Source organism: Desmodus rotundus, chromosome 3, assembly GCF_022682495.2.
Source record: "Desmodus rotundus isolate HL8 chromosome 3, HLdesRot8A.1, whole genome shotgun sequence".
Classification (NCBI taxonomy): Eukaryota; Metazoa; Chordata; class Mammalia; order Chiroptera; family Phyllostomidae; genus Desmodus; species Desmodus rotundus.
In genome coordinates this window covers 114,473,705-114,489,673 of record NC_071389.1, presented here as the reverse complement: position 1 = coordinate 114,489,673, position 15,969 = coordinate 114,473,705, and the positions used below count along the sequence as shown (strand labels likewise).

Below are 15,969 nucleotides of genomic sequence, written 5' to 3'. Positions count from 1 at the left end.
TACATTTGTCAAAACCCATAGAATGAACAACACAAAACCCATTGAATGAACTATGGAGTTTAGTTACTAATAATATATTATTACAGGTAATCAAGTAACAATCAACCATCCTGGCAATATTGTATTCTCATCTATAACAGTCAGCTGCTCAAGCCTTCTATTATTTTAGCAATATGAAAACTCACAGACACCAACAAGCAATTTATTAAGCATTATCTTCAGGAAAATGATTTCTCAAACATTAAGCTGATTTTCTCTTCTTGAGTTTTTTAAAAATTTGATGCATATTTCAAACAGCCAAATTTGTTGATACCAGTGAGGAGTTATAAGGGAAAAAAACAAAGTCTTGGTATTATAATGCAGGAAAGTTAAAGTAGTTATTGATAATTAAGAGTATACAGAACACAAGATTTGGAGATTTGAAGTTTAGCTTTTGGTTTCATTACTTACAAGTTATGATTTGGGCAAGCCACTTAGCCTGACTTCATTTTTATTTCAAAAATCAAGGTGGTTTTTGAGGGTCAAATGATGTTTTTGAAACTCTTGACAAATACTTGTCTTATTTATTGATCGACTGATTGATTTTTACTTATCTTAGAGAGAGAGAGAGGAAAGGAGAGAGCAACATGGAGGTGAAAGAGAAACATCGACTGGTTGCCTCCGGTACCCACCCCTACCAGGTATCAAACGGCAACCTAGGTATGTGCCTTGACCAGGAATCAAACCCACAACCTTTTGGTGTATGGGATGATGCTTCAACCAACAGAGCCAACTGGCCGTAGCGACAAGTACATATTTTATTAGCAGATAAAATGTGTAATATTTAGGGTGAAAAGTGGTGGCAGGTGCTATGCTTCCATAAACCCAGCAAAGTATCTGGTAAAGGACAACAAGGGACTATAGATTTCATGAAGGCACTGCCCTCTCCCTCCAGAGTGCGACTGACTTTTGACTTACCCTTGTCCAAGGTCACAAGGCTGGTTAGTGGCAGCCAGAATAAGGTCGCCTGACTCTAATCACCTCGTTTTCCTACTTCACCATGGTCGTTCATGATTCACTCACTCATTAAAAACCTTAAGGAGGATAATTAAGTGCAAAGCATTGTGCTAGGTGCTGTGGGTGATACTGATTTATCAGACACAGGTCCTTCTTCAAGGAGCAAAGGGACTAATGGGATAAGACTAAACCATGGTTTGAATAAACTATTATGTGACTTGGTGAGGGTCAGTGGAGACTTGGTGACAGACATGGCAATTCAGATGTGATCCAAATGGCAGAATGATTTATTACAGGGTTTAAAGTAGGTAGTTCAGGGATAAGTACCAGTGTTTTAAAAATGTATATTAACTGTAACATGTGTGTTACACTAATGCAAAGTGTTACTAATTGGGAAAACTGGGGAGATGGAGTGAGGGCATATATGGGAACAGTGTACTTCCTGTTCATGTTTCTTTAAACCTAAAACTCCTCTAAAAATAAAATCTATTAATAAAAAAGAGATAGTGTCAATACTGTACTTAGAAGCACCTTCTGGGGTTTCTGGCGGACCCAGACAACCCCCCTATCTCCAACAAGACTGGATCTCCAGGCTATGTCTGTAGAGCGCACTTATCCCACACAGTCCTGTTTCTATGGCCATAAACTGACAGACTGCAGTAGACACCTGACCCACGCTGAAGTAATCAGACTCTCCTGGGATTTTTAATTGGATCTGAGATATCTGAGACCTGAGTTCAGTGTTGGTTATTCAGCTAAGTAAATCAACCTTTATCACTATGATACAGTTGAGGAAACTAAGGCACAGCTAAGTTACAGGTCCCACAATCAGTAAACGGCCACAACCAGCCAGGACCCATACTCAGGCAGTCTAGTTTCCAAAGCCTGTGCTCTCAACCACTATATTAAAAATAGTGTACTTTATATTTTATTTGTAACAAAAAATACTAAGACACCTACTAAAAAGCTAATAATGACACAAATTGATGGTACAGCTGCAACTGCCATCTCTAACTCTAATAGAACGGACAGAGTTGGAAGCTAAGAAAAAAAATACATGAAGATATATAACTCTCCAGGAGAACAGAACGACTAATTACATCATCAACCAATGCAAAGTGATATATTTTACTTCATTTTTAAAGACATTTTCAAGATACAACTCTTTTTAAAATTTTCCTTTAGAACTCTTTCTTCTGAAATACCTAAATTTTCCATATGCTGTTCAAATTAATACACCTGATACTTTAATATATTTATTCCCAATTACTGAATCATGATATTTTGTTACATTGTGATATCCTGCACTACCTCACTTCTCACTGCCAAGGAATTCTGCCATGTGTATCTGTGAAATCATATACAGCCTATGTAACAAAGAAATCAGAGTAACTCTATAAGCTACATAGAAGCTAGTTTCAGTGCTTTATAAACACATAATAAACATTTATAAATGTGACTATGGGTACAAATTAATAAATAAACTGCTGAAAAGATGCAGATAAATGAAAGAGACCAGAAAAGTCAATGGAAGGGGAACAGGGAACCCCCACCCTCTCCACCCCCTAGTGCAGACCGTGCACACATCCCTGGAGTTGCTCAGCAAAGGTCCACTTTAACAAGTATCAGACCTTTGCTGACACCAATGAAGAGATTCATTTCCCCCCCAAATGTAGTCCCCGATCTTTGTTTCTTGGAGCTACCTTCTGTTTTCTGCCTGATCAATTATTTCAATTATCGGCATCATTCTGAATTTCATGCCTTTCTATGGAACTCAGATGACTAAATATCAAAGACAAAGGGTATTTCAAGACTGAAATATATTTACAAGAATCCTAAGGTTGAATTAAAAAAAAACAATGAAAGTCAACAATTGAAGCAGAGCTTAACGCTCATGACTCCTAGAGAGTTTCTTCTAGAGTTGATATAGAAACACGAATACAAGCAATTCCTCTCTACAGAGCACAGTGAATAAATAATCATTCTTGTTTCCTCCACTATTATATTTTTAAACAACACACCCTTGCTTGTGAATTAATTGTTTTATCAGTGTAAAGTTAAAAAAGCCACCAAGTTGACAGATAAGATAAAGAGAAAGGACAAGAACAATCTAAACATATAAACTGCCACTGCCCAGAGTTCCTTTATTTCCTTATTCCCAATAAATAAAAAGCCCAATTGTATACAATGATCACATACTTACTCATTGGTATGAAATATTAACATTTCTGAACATTAATAAATGCAACGTATATTTCTTAGAGAAACTCATCTTTGGGCAAATTTACAGAATTATTATTTTTATGCTCCTTAGCTTATTACTTCCTGACTTTAGCCAACTGTCCAGTATGATTACAAATTAAACTTTATATGACTTTGTAGTTATTACTATTGCACTGGTATGAGTAAAATACAGAAATACTGATTTGTATTAATTATTGGAAAAGGGCAAGATACAAAACATGGAAGTACTATTTGCTACCATTTATAAAAGGAAGTATACATAGGTATTTCATTTAAAATGCAGAGAGTATCTTTGGAAGAATATAAGCTGTATCAGTATTGCCTTAGGGCAGAAAACTAAACAGATAAGGGAATGGAAAGCAGCCTTTTCGTTCATACCCTTTTGATCTTTTAAATTTTGTACCATGTAAAAGCATTTTATTTTTTTAAAGGAACAAATTTTTTAAAAAGATTTTATTTATTTATTTTTAGACAGAAGGGAAGGGAGGGAGAATGAGAGGAGGAGAAACATCAATGTGTGGCTGCCTCTCGCACACCCGCCTACCGGGGACCTGGCCTGCACCCCAGGCATGTGCCCTGACTGAGAAATGAACCCGTGACCCTTTGGTTGGCAGGCCAGCGCTTAATCCACTGGGTCACCCCAGCCAGGACTAGCATTTTAAAAATATACTATACTAAAAGTCAACTTTTTATCCCATTAAATGTGACTGAGAAAAAAATAATTTGAAATGACAAATGGCTGAAATTGCTGTAGGAGCCAGCAATGCTCTGCTACATATTAATCAACCCAGTGTCTGAGTTATGAGTACATGCATCTGAGCTGTGCTAACTGCCATCCATGCTCACTCAGAATGTGCTGAATGGCTCCAAATGACTCCATTTTTTTATGTGCCCCAGGCATGAAACAGCTCTGGCCACCAACATAGGCAGCAAGCTAGGATGAACTAAGGACTGTACATCTGCTTTGCCCGACTGATATAAGAGCAACACCAGCAATCAGGTGTCTCCTTGCCCATTGCCAGGGGGGTTGAATGGCTGCATTTTAAACTGAAAAAAAAATTATTTTAAATTTTGTTATTTTTAAACTAGTAATTGAAACGGATGCCATTATCACAGTTATCAACATGAACTCCCAGAACACCTTCAAGAGTGACTTGCTCTGTTTTGGGAAGACACTTAACAGTTCTGGCAGGGACCTGTTAAGGAAGTAGGTACACACCTGTGGTTCAAGTGCAAGCCTGTAGGTAATGAAGCTGAATTTATCTACATCAGTGTCTTTTATATGATGTTTATGCAACAGCAGTGATGTCTGGAGACACACTCTACATTTCTCTGGGAATTCTCTTGTTTTCACTACAACAGAGCAACTACCAAAATAATGCCTCTGATAAGCACTTATGTGACTTACTGTACATAGTAATTACTTTCATAACTTTAGAGACAACACTTCTAACACTCAAAACAAAAGCAACATTACAAAAGAAACTTACAAACATCAATACTTTTCTAACATTACTCAACATCACTAATGAAACATGGTGCCCATAACATGGAGGATGTAAAATAAATATTTGATAAACAACGTTCAAAGTTAGAAGAAAAAGATGCCTCTTATTTATGCCTTAAAGAAATATTTTAATTCATCATCCCTTGTCTTGATTTTGCAAGGTAGGTAAAAATTAAATATTACTATCCCCACTTTATAGCTGTAGGGCTATAGGAAATAAGTAAGAAAATGATAAATGATCATCTGGTTACATTGCCTAATTATGAGAAATAATTTCAACACAGGTAAGCCTAAAACCATTGCTTTAAAAAAAGAAAAAAAATTTTGACTGATTTTTAGTTCTAAACCTCGGATGAATCTTTCTGAGATTTAACAGAAAAGTACATACCCTACTGACTTTACACATTATCATAGGCTTTAAAAAAGTAAATCTCTTAGAGGTACAATCAATCCAGTTGCTGAGATGATAGAGGCTTCTTCTACTCTGTTCTTCTTCGGTTTCCTCATTTATTTTCCTCTGACAGTTACCATATGTACTTCATTGGCTCAATGGTTCAAACTATTAGTATCAGTCATATCACATAAACTGATTATCAGTCTGAGATTATTATTCTGTATGAGAAAAGCTGGCAGCTGTGATATTTAAACATATTCTTAAATTCGAACTCACTGTACTACTAATTATTTTATCAAACTACATCTGAAAACCAAATGATGATGATTAATCTTAGCACCTCCAAGTTGGTACATCCTCCAATTATACATTCAATTACACGTTGTCAACCAGAACTCTTATACCCATTAATCAAAATTTCTTTTATTATATACATCTGATGTAGTTTTTGCGTCCATTCAGAAAGGGTCAGGCCAGTTTCCCTGACCTCCGGACTGACCATGACTCAGGTGTCTCAACTCGCTTGGTACTTGGTATCCGCGGCTTAATCAAAACCCTCTCCCAGCGCGCACAGGCGCCAGCCACAATGGCCGGCGATCAGACTGACCCTCCTGTACCTGGGAACAGCCCGCCCTTTTCCTAACCCATTGTCCTGGCTCACATCTTGGAACCCCAAGGCACCCACCTAGAAGAACAAGAGACTAACCCCTCCCCTCCCCCACCACAAACTCCGTGCTTTTTCTTTTAAAATCCCCATTCCTTCCTCCCCTCACCCTCCACCCCCACCCCGCCTGTAAGCACAGCATCAGATAAAGGCACTTGGATCAGATTTTCTGGTTCCTCCTGCCTCTATTTCTCACACATTTCTAACAAATCCCCTATCATAATTGCCAGTGAAAATCTTGAACTCAAAACACAATGTGCTGCCCTGGCTGGTGTGGCTGAGTGGACTGAGCACTGACCTGCTGACAGAAAGATCACTGGTTCGGTTCCCGATCAGCAGGTCAATGCCTGGGTTGCGGCTAGATCCCTGGTTGGGGGCATGTAGAGGTAACTGATCCATGTATCTCTCACACACTGATGTTTCTCTGCCTTTCTCTGTCCCTTCCTGTCTCTCTAAAAAATAAATAAATAAAATCTTAGGGGAAAAAAAAAACAGGAAAAACAGCCCTGGCTCACGTGGCTCAGTGGATTGAGCACTGGCCTGAAAAACACAGGGTCACCAGTTCAATTCCCAGTCAGGACACATGCCTGGGTTTTGGGCTAGGCCCCCAGTAGGGGGTGCCTGAGAGGCAACTACACATTGACGTTTCTCTCCCTCTCTTTTTCCCTCCCTTCCCTTCTAAAAATAAATAAAATCTTTAAAAAGAACCCCAAAACAATGTGCTTTATTTCATCTACAAAGGACATCTTATAAGGTTAGCTATATAATCTTGACTACCATTGTTCCTACTCCAATATGTAAATTTGCTATTAGTTGTTAAATATAAAGCTTTAGTTAGCTGTACATTCTTTGTCTCACCTGACCAACTTAAATTGACTCTGATAAAATTATAGTCTCTCAGTTGTACACTTACCTTTATCACCTATAAAGATTTACTAAGTGCCTACTGTGTACTCAGTATGTACATACAAGGGACTGAGCAACAAGAATTGATGATAATTGCTGCACTTCAGAGTGGGCATTCATATCTGTTGAAGAACATTTTTATAACATTTGGGGGGAAACTTAGCAGCCTCTATCAAAATTTAAACTCTGATCCCCAAACATACAAAATACTAGGCAAAATATACAAAGATACATGTAACAAGGACATTATTGGGGTTTTTTTTAAGCTTTTATTTATTTTTAGAGAAGAGAAGGGAGGGAGAGAGACCAAGAGAAACATCGATGTGTGGTTGCCTGTCACACGCCCCCTACTGGGGACCTGGCCTGCAACCCAGGCATGTGCCCTAGACAGGGAAGCAAAGTGGAGAGCTTTTGGTTCACAGGCATGCACTCAATCCACTGAGCCACACCAGCCAGGGCTATTGTTTTCAATAAGAAAAAAAGTGACAGTGATATTGATGTCTGTCAATACATCAGCAAATTAATAAGATAAATGTATGCCCTTGCCAGATAGCTCAGTTGGTCGGAGAATCGTTCCAATACACCCAAGGTTGCAGGTTTAGTTCCCAGTTAGGGCACACACAAGAAGCAACGAATGAATGCATAAATGAGTGGAACAACAAATCAGTGTTTCTTCCCCCCCTCCTCTTTCTCTCTCTCTCTAAAAAAGTCAATACATAAAAATTTTAAAAGAATACAATAAATTTATGAAAAATAATACTTTGTGATCATTAAAAAGAATAAAACATAGATGTAGACATACTAAGTTATAAAGTAGTCTATGACACTTAGTTCAGAATAGTTTTTCAACAAATAACTCTACAGCAATTGAACTGCCACATAAAAAAAAAAGAGCCACAACCCATGTAGTTCAGTGGGTTGGGTGTCATCCTGCAAAGCTGAAAGTGTCCAGTTCAATTCTTGATTCCTGGTTAGAGCACATGCCTCGGTTGTAGGTTCAGTCCCCAGATGGGGCAGGTATGAGATGCAACCAATTGATGTTTCTCTCTCACATTGATGTTTCTTTCTCTCTTTCTCCCTCCTTTCCTTTCTCTCTAAAAATAAATAAAATAAAATCTTTAAAAAAATGAATTTGGACTCCTACCTCCCAGCATACATGAAGATTAACTCAAAATGAATCAAAGACCTAAATATAAGAACTAAAACTTTAAAACCCAGTAGAAGAAAACATAACCATAAATCTTTGTAAGCTTGGGGTAGGCAATGATATTTTAACATGACAACAAATCAAAATGATATTTTATTATGACAACAAAATAAAAAGAAAAATTAACACATTAAGCTACCTCAAAATAAAAAATCAAATGACACCGTCAACAAAGTAAAAAGACAATCCACAGGCTGAGAGACAGTATTTGCAAATCATTTACCTGATAGGGATTTGTATTCATAATATATAAAGAACTCTTACAACTAAATAATAAAAAGACAAAAAAAATTTAAAAATGAGCAAAGTAAATTAACAGATATATCTCTAAAGATATAGGAATGACCAATAAGCAATGAAAACTGCTAACCATTATTCATCATTACAGAAAAGCAAATCAAAACCACAATGAGGTACTATTTCATCTCCACTAGGATGGCTATAACACAGACACATGTGATCATATCAGATGCAGAAAAAGTATGTGACAAGATATAAGATTCACTTATGATTTTTAAAACCTCAATAAAATGAGTATAGAAGGAAAGTACCTCAACATCAAAAAGGCCACATATATGAGAAACCCTCAGCCAATATCATACTCAATGATGAAAACCTAAAAGCTTTTTCTCTGAGGTCAGGAACAAAACAAGGATGGCCACTCTCACCACTGTTATTCAACACAGTACTGGAAGTCCTACCAGAGCAACCAGGCAGAAGAAATAAATAAAGGCATCCAAATTGGGAATGAAGAAGTAAAACTGTCACTTTTTGTAGATGACATGATTCTATACATAGAAAATTCTAAAGATTCCACCAAAAAAAAAAAACCCTGTTAAAAACAAAAAAATACAGTCAAGTTGCAGGATACAAAATCAACACACAAAAACCCAGTGTGTTCCTACATACTGACAGTGAAATATAAAAAAAAGAAATGAAGATGACAAGTCCATTTGCAACTGCAACAAAGAAGAAAATATCTAGGAAAGAACTTAACAAAGGATGTTAAAGACTTACACACTGAAAACTACATGACATTACTGAAAGCAACTGCAGAAGACACAAGAAATGGAAAGATATTCCATGTTCATTGACTGGAAGAATCAACATAATTTAAATGACCATATTACTCTCATGACAAAGCATTTACTTAATAAAGTTATGCATTCAATTAAAAAAATAAATAAATAAAATGGCTATTATGTAAATATTACCTAAAACATAATACAGATTTAATGCAATCCCCATCAAAATCCCAATGGCATTTTTCAAAGAAATAGGAAAAAAATCATCAAATTTGTATGAAAGCACAAAAGACCCCAAATAGCTGAAGCACAGAACAAAGCCAGAGATATCACATTCCCTGAATTCAAGTTAAACTACGAAACTACAATAATCCAAACAGTATGGTATTGGCAGAAAAACAGACACACAGACCAGTGGAACAGAATTGAGAGCCCAGAAATAAACCCACATGTATATGGGCAACTACTATTCAACAAAGGAGTCAAAAACATACAATGGAGGAAAGAAAGCCTCTTCAATAAATTGTGTTGGGAAAACTGGACAGCCACACACAAAGAATGAAACTAGACTGCTATTTGACACCATACATAAAAATAACTCAAAATGGATCAAGAATCTAAATATAAGAATTGGAACAATAAAATACAGTCATAATTCAGTACTCGTCACCTTCAGAACTTGTCAAACCCTGTACTCATTGCATTTTGACAAGAAGAAAAATGTTTCAGCTCTCAGCACTCACTCAAGACTGCTGGCACTACCAGCACTTGTAAGAGTAATGACACCACCCCGCAAAAGAAAATGCTTCACCGTTAGGTACTCCTCGGTTTCTGCACTTGTCACGAGTTCCAGAACCCACTAATGATGAGTACATAGGTACCGCTGTACACAGAAGAAAACACAGGTACTAAACTTATAAACCTTGATCCCAAAGAGGTTTCTATGAATTTGACCCCAAAGGCAAGGAAAGTAAAAGAAAAAATAAATGAATGGGACTACATTAAACTAAAAAGCTTCTGCAGAGCAAAAGAAACCATCAGTAAAACAAAAAGTTAACTGACTGAATGGAAAGAGATATTTGTAAACAACACCTATAAGGGGCTAATAACCAAAGTATATAAAGAACTCATACAACTCAACAGAAATATAAACAATCCTATTAAAAATGGGCAGAAGATCTGACCACTTTTCCCAAGAAGACGTACAAATGGCCAAGAGATGTGTGGAAAGATTTACACATCTCAAATTCACCAGCTATATGGGAAATAAATGCAAATCAAAATCACAATGAGATACCACTTCACTCCTGTTAGCTATTATCGAGAAGACAAGAAATAACAAGTATTGGAGAGGTTGTGAAAAAAAGGAACACTTACTGCCAGTGGGAATGGAAATTGGTACAGCCACAATGGAAAACAGTATGGAGGTTCTTCAGAAAGTTAGGAATAAAGTTACCATATGACCCAGCAATCCATCTTCTGGGTATCTGCATGAAATTTTTGAAAACATTTATTCGTAAGAATATATGTACCCCTATGTTCACTGCAGCATTACATACATGGTAGCCAAGACATGGAAACAACCTATGTATCCTTCGATGGATGGTTGGATAAAGAAGATGTGGTGTGTATACAATGGAGTATTATTCAGCCATAAGAAAGAATGAAATCCTGCCAGTTACGACATCATGGATGGATCTTGACTATCAGGCAAAGCAAAGTCAGTCAGATGGAAAAGGACAAGAAGAATTACATGATTTCACTCACACGTGGGATATAAAACGGAAAGCAACAAATGAACAAACAAACTCCTAGGCACAGGCTACAGAAGGTGATTACCAGAGGGAGGAGACTGAGGGGAAGATGAAGGGGCAAAGGGGGACCAAATGCATGGTGACAGAGAGAGAACAGACGTGGGGGGTGAGCACACAATGCAATGTAACAGTGATGTATCACAGAATTGTACACTTGGAACTTACATGTTATTAACCAATGTCACCCCAATAAATTTAATTTAAAAAGAACACAGACAATAAGAAGTGTTGGTGAGGACACAGAAAATTGGAACCCTCATACACTGCAAGGGGGAATGTAAAATGTTGCAGACATTTTGGAAAAGAGTCTGACAGTTCCTCAAATTGTGAAACATGGAGTAATGATATGACCCAACAACTCCGCTTGGGTATATATGCAATAGAAATGAAAATATATGTCCTGGAAAAAACATACAATAATAATAGTTAATTTTAATTAAAAAAAAAAGAAAATACGTGTCCACAGAAAAACTCAGACACTAATATTCACAGCAGCATTATTCACAATAGCCAAAAAGCAGAAACAACTCAAATACCTATCAAGTAATGAATGGATACACAAAACATGGTAGAACCAGCCATACAAGAGAGACTAGCACTAATGAAAAGGAGTGAAGCAGTGATATGTGCAACACATAACAGGAATAAACCTCAAAAACATTTTGCTAAGTCAAGGCAGGCAATCACAAAAATACCATGTATCATGATTCCATTTCTATGAAATGTTCAGAATAGGCAATCCACAGACGCCTAAAGTATATTAGCACTTGCCTTGGACTAGGAGTGAGGACGGGGGGAGAGGAAAGGACTGTAAATGGGCAGGTCTCTTTGGGAAGGAGGTGATGGTACTGTTCTAAGATTAGATTTTGGTAACACTTGCAAAACTCTGCAAATTTGCTAAGAACTATTGAATTGCACACTTAAAATGTCATGGTGCCAGTTGCAATACTGCTCCATTTAGTGCCCATTGTGTGCCAGAAACTACATTAAATACTTCACATATCATTTCATCTAATTTTCACAATAAACCTACAATCCCGTTTACAGAGGTACCTGAAACTCAAAGATGAAGCTATTTGCTGAAGGTCACACAGCTGATCAGTGAATGATCTAGAACTCAATCACAAGTCTCACTCACCACCTCAGCATGCTAACCTGCACCTCTGACCACATATATTCAAACTGCCAGCAGAGAGTTTGGAATTTCATTATTATGCTACTTCAAAATGTCTGCCAAGGATCTCTTCTGTAAAAATGCCAGTTCATCTGGTATTTTTAGGTAGCAGAATTTCCAGGCCAGTAAATAGATTTTGAAGAAGCCCTTGGGAGCAACCTAGTGCAGTTAATGTACTGAAAAAGGAGTCATCAGATTTCATTGTGTCCCTTGGGGCAATGGCTCTTAATAAAGTAACTGTCTCTAAGTTAATTGACAAATAGATTCATCTTGTCAAATCCTAAATAAGACACCTAGAAACACATCTGGCTGGAACAAAACATTGCTCCTGGGAAAAAGCACTCAAAGATCAAATTAGAACTGCCAGAAAAAGATTCCTTTGGAATCCATCCTTCCACATCTGAGCAGAAATGTTAGTATTCTAGGCTCATCTGTCTTCTACTTGAATGACTCCACAACCTGGAACTGAAGTCAGGGAATGAAAATCCATTTCCTAAGAGACCTATTTAGTAGAGGCAATCAGAAAGAAGAGAATTGCTCGGGGGGAGAGAGAGGCAAGAAGGAAAAGTTGGCAACCGATCAGACTGATTTAGATCTTTTATTTGGCCCTAAAGAATGCAGCAAGGAAAATTACTTTAGAGTGAACCCCTCTTCTTTTTGCATGTCCCACATAGCTTATGTTACTCAGTCAAAACACTCCTCTCTGTTTGGTCTCTAGCTTGTATGGCATATCAAATCACCATAACAAAATTATACTACGTTTCAATAGGGAAAAAAGTCAATTATTAAACTCATTTCACCCAACATTAAAGGCAAACTACAGACTTATTGAAGTTTCTTCCTGCAAAGCTAAATAGAATGATTTATTTTTCCAGAAGTCTGTCTGAAAAACATAATTCTTGTTTTCTTCTTATAGTCCTATTTTCTATACACTATCATAGGAAATAATTAAAACTTGCAGCAACTATAGTTCATTTTCTAAAAATAGATCTTGCCCAGGATAAAAGTAGGTATCAGAGTTTACAATATTATATTCTACCCTAAAAGTGAAAATCATCAAATTTTTAAGTCTGGAAAGGATTATTTAACACACATAATATTTTTGGAAGGCCCCCTAAGAAACCTACCAATGAATGAACTGGGTGAAATGGAGACAATGAGAAAATACATACTTTTCACTTAATATCCTTCTGTACCTTTTGAAATTTGAGCCATGTGCAGCTCAGATGTATGTATTTGTTATTGTATTAATTCATTATAAATCACTGAGGGAACCTGAAGAACCCCTCACTTCCCAGAGGAGATAACTGAAGCAACAGGAGGAGATGAGCTGCTCAAGCTCACACTGCTGAGGAGAGAAAAGCTGGGACTAGAACTCAGGAACCCAGGAGAAGCTCCCAGTGTTTCCCACCTTACCACAAAGTCATGTGTTAAAACAGCAAGTGCCATCTTGTACAAAATAAAAGTAATCCTACAATCCTTTTCAGAACTGTGGTTCTCCAGAGGCCCATGGCTCAAGATACAGTGCTCATCATGTATGTTTCCACAGAAGTTCTAAGGCAAAGGGCCAGAGATTCATAGCAAGTATTGAGTGAATAAAAACACATCAATCAGCATGTGGATACTATGTCTTCTATTAGGCATAGTGGATTTAAGCTTAACCAGGCCAGGAAATGTTGCAGCTTTCATTCTTACTAATAGTAAGGATGTCTGATGAGGCAGAATAGAGTTAGTAGTACAAAGAGCTTATTCCTAGTGAATTGACTCAGAAGAAATAAAGCAAAAGCGGAAGACTGGAAATTCGAATTTGAAAGAAGCCTTAATTCCACTGTGGAACAACTCTCAAATAGGAAAACTAAGGGAATCACCAAGGCCCCTTCTGGTCCTAAAATCCTCAAAGACAAAGAAGCAGGACAGTTTCAACTCCTCCTCTGAGCAATTCAAGCATACTTTTCCTCTTGGTGCGAAAAAACAACTTTTTCTTTCAATGGGCACAAATGCAGGCAAACAGCAGAGTTCCTACAGGTAGGAATAAGAGAAGCCAGAAAGGAAAACTACTCCAAAAATGTCTGTCTGCATAGACAGAAGGATCTTGAAAGGAAATTTGTTCTTTCCCTTCAGGTCTGTAGGTAACCTTCACAACTGGAGAAATACATGCATTTGTTAGACATTATGAGGCCTTTACTCTATCTTTTGATATTTGCCAAACATACTGTAGTCATGTATTAGTTAATCTAAGTATTTTAAAGCACTGGGTAGGTCTGTTTGCCAACAATTAGTTGATCTGGGGGGAGGCGGTATAAGGGGACTAAGTGGTAATGGAAAAAACTTTTTTTAAAATTACTTGATCTGATGAAACATTTAAAAAAGGAAGAACATGAGACAGGATAACAAGCCTGGCCAAGACACAATCTCCAGGCACTTCCACTGCTCATATTTTTAAAAGAGAAATCATGGCATATGGAGAAACCACAGTTGAAGACATTCTTAGTCAACTATGGGTCACAAGGTCACATAACCCTGAGAAGTCTCTCTCACCACACCTTCAATTCTAGATCAGGAACAAAAGGCCAAAGAGAGCTCCAATTCTAGCACTAGCCAATTGCTGTCATCTCTAGGGAATCTATAATATCAAATGCCTAGCCTCATCAAAAGTCTTCAGAGTGTTGTTTCAAATTCCAGCTCCAATTTGCACTAAATATTTCAGACATAGGAAAAATATTTGAAGTTTGCTAATTTTTCCACTTTGTTGAAAATAAATCCACCTCATAGCAAAACTGTCACATAATTCAAAAAAGAAAAAATTACAGGAAATGTAGAGGTCAGATGTTATACTTCACTCTGAAAGGTATTAATGCCAACCCTGACCGGTGTGGTTCAGTTGATTGGACGTCTCTGCAAAATGAAAGGTTGCCAGTTGGATTCCCTGGGTTGCAGGTTCAGCCTGGTCAGGGCATATATGAGAGGCAACCATAGATGTTTCTCCCCCTCTTTCCCCCTCCCTTTCGAAAGGAAGGAAGGAAGGAAAAGGAAAGGAAAGGGAAAGGGCAAAGGAAAGGGAAAGGAAGGTATTAATGCCAAAAACTCGCCTTGGTGGCTCCATTGGTTGGATTGCCTGCCCGTGTAACAAAGGGTTGCAGGTTCATTCCCTGTGAGGGAACACACCTAGGCTGTGGGTAACCCCAGTGGTGGAGGGTACCGGGAAGCCACGGATTGATGTTTCTTTCTCTCCCCCTCCTTCACCCTCCCCTTTCTCGCTCTCTAAAATCAATGAACATATTTTTATTCAGATGAGATTTTTTTTCTAAACCCTCTATCCATTTATTTCATGAAAAACATTAAACACATAACCTGGAGCCAAAAAACATATTTGTTTGTTTGTTAAAAAACAAACAAACAAAAAAAAAACCAAGTCACATTCCACTCCCTCTCAACAACAAATGAGTTAAATAGTAACAGAGGCTGCACTAATATTACCTAGGGCACGAGAAACATTTGATGACTCACATATTCCCCTTTGATGTTGGTTTCTTTGGGGGAAAAAGGAGGGGAGAACTTTAAACTTATCCTTTCAAACTCCAGATACAATAAATTAACCATTCTCAATTTCAAAGTCAATTCCATTCCCCCCCCAAAATCATGAGTCATATCAAACATCTGGTATCCTTGAAATTTATCGCCTTAAGTTCATTCAATTAAGATTTATTGAGTGCCCACTACTGGACAAATAACCACCTGAATTTAACAAAAGCGCTCAATTTTAACTTTACCTTCTCCTAGCACCTCGGTATTTATATGTGCAAATATTTTTATATGTGTAGATTATTTTTCTGTCGACCTGCAAAAAAAGTGCAGTGAGCAAAATTCACAGAGCACAGTTATCACACAAAGAAACCCTAATGAAAGAGGAAAATGGGTACCTCCTTCTGAGAATGTTTTTAAATGGTTTAGAATTGTTTATATCTATCTTTACTAGTCTAAATAGCAGACTAAGTCATACGCGAAATGTTTATTTGCTGTGGTATGGAATAAAAATTA

At 37.4% G+C, this 15,969-nt stretch overlaps 1 protein-coding gene and 1 non-coding gene across 3 annotated transcripts in view; both read right to left on the bottom strand.

Annotated features, from left to right (window-relative positions):
* TULP3 (TUB like protein 3) overlaps window positions 1-15,969 on the bottom strand; it is a 74,551-nt gene that overhangs the window by 57,705 nt on the left and 877 nt on the right. Inside the window, exon 2 of one of the 2 annotated variants that reach the window (XM_053920911.2) lies at window positions 10,321-10,430. The exons of the other annotated variant lie outside the window; for it this stretch is intronic. The gene's annotated coding sequence lies outside the window, so the exon portion shown is untranslated. The remainder of the gene's footprint in view (window positions 1-10,320; window positions 10,431-15,969) is intronic. 2 annotated transcript variants of the gene reach the window in all.
* On the bottom strand, window positions 4,125-4,266 carry LOC112317073 (small nucleolar RNA SNORA48). The gene has a single exon (XR_002976078.1). It is a non-coding gene; the product is annotated as a small nucleolar RNA SNORA48 (small nucleolar RNA).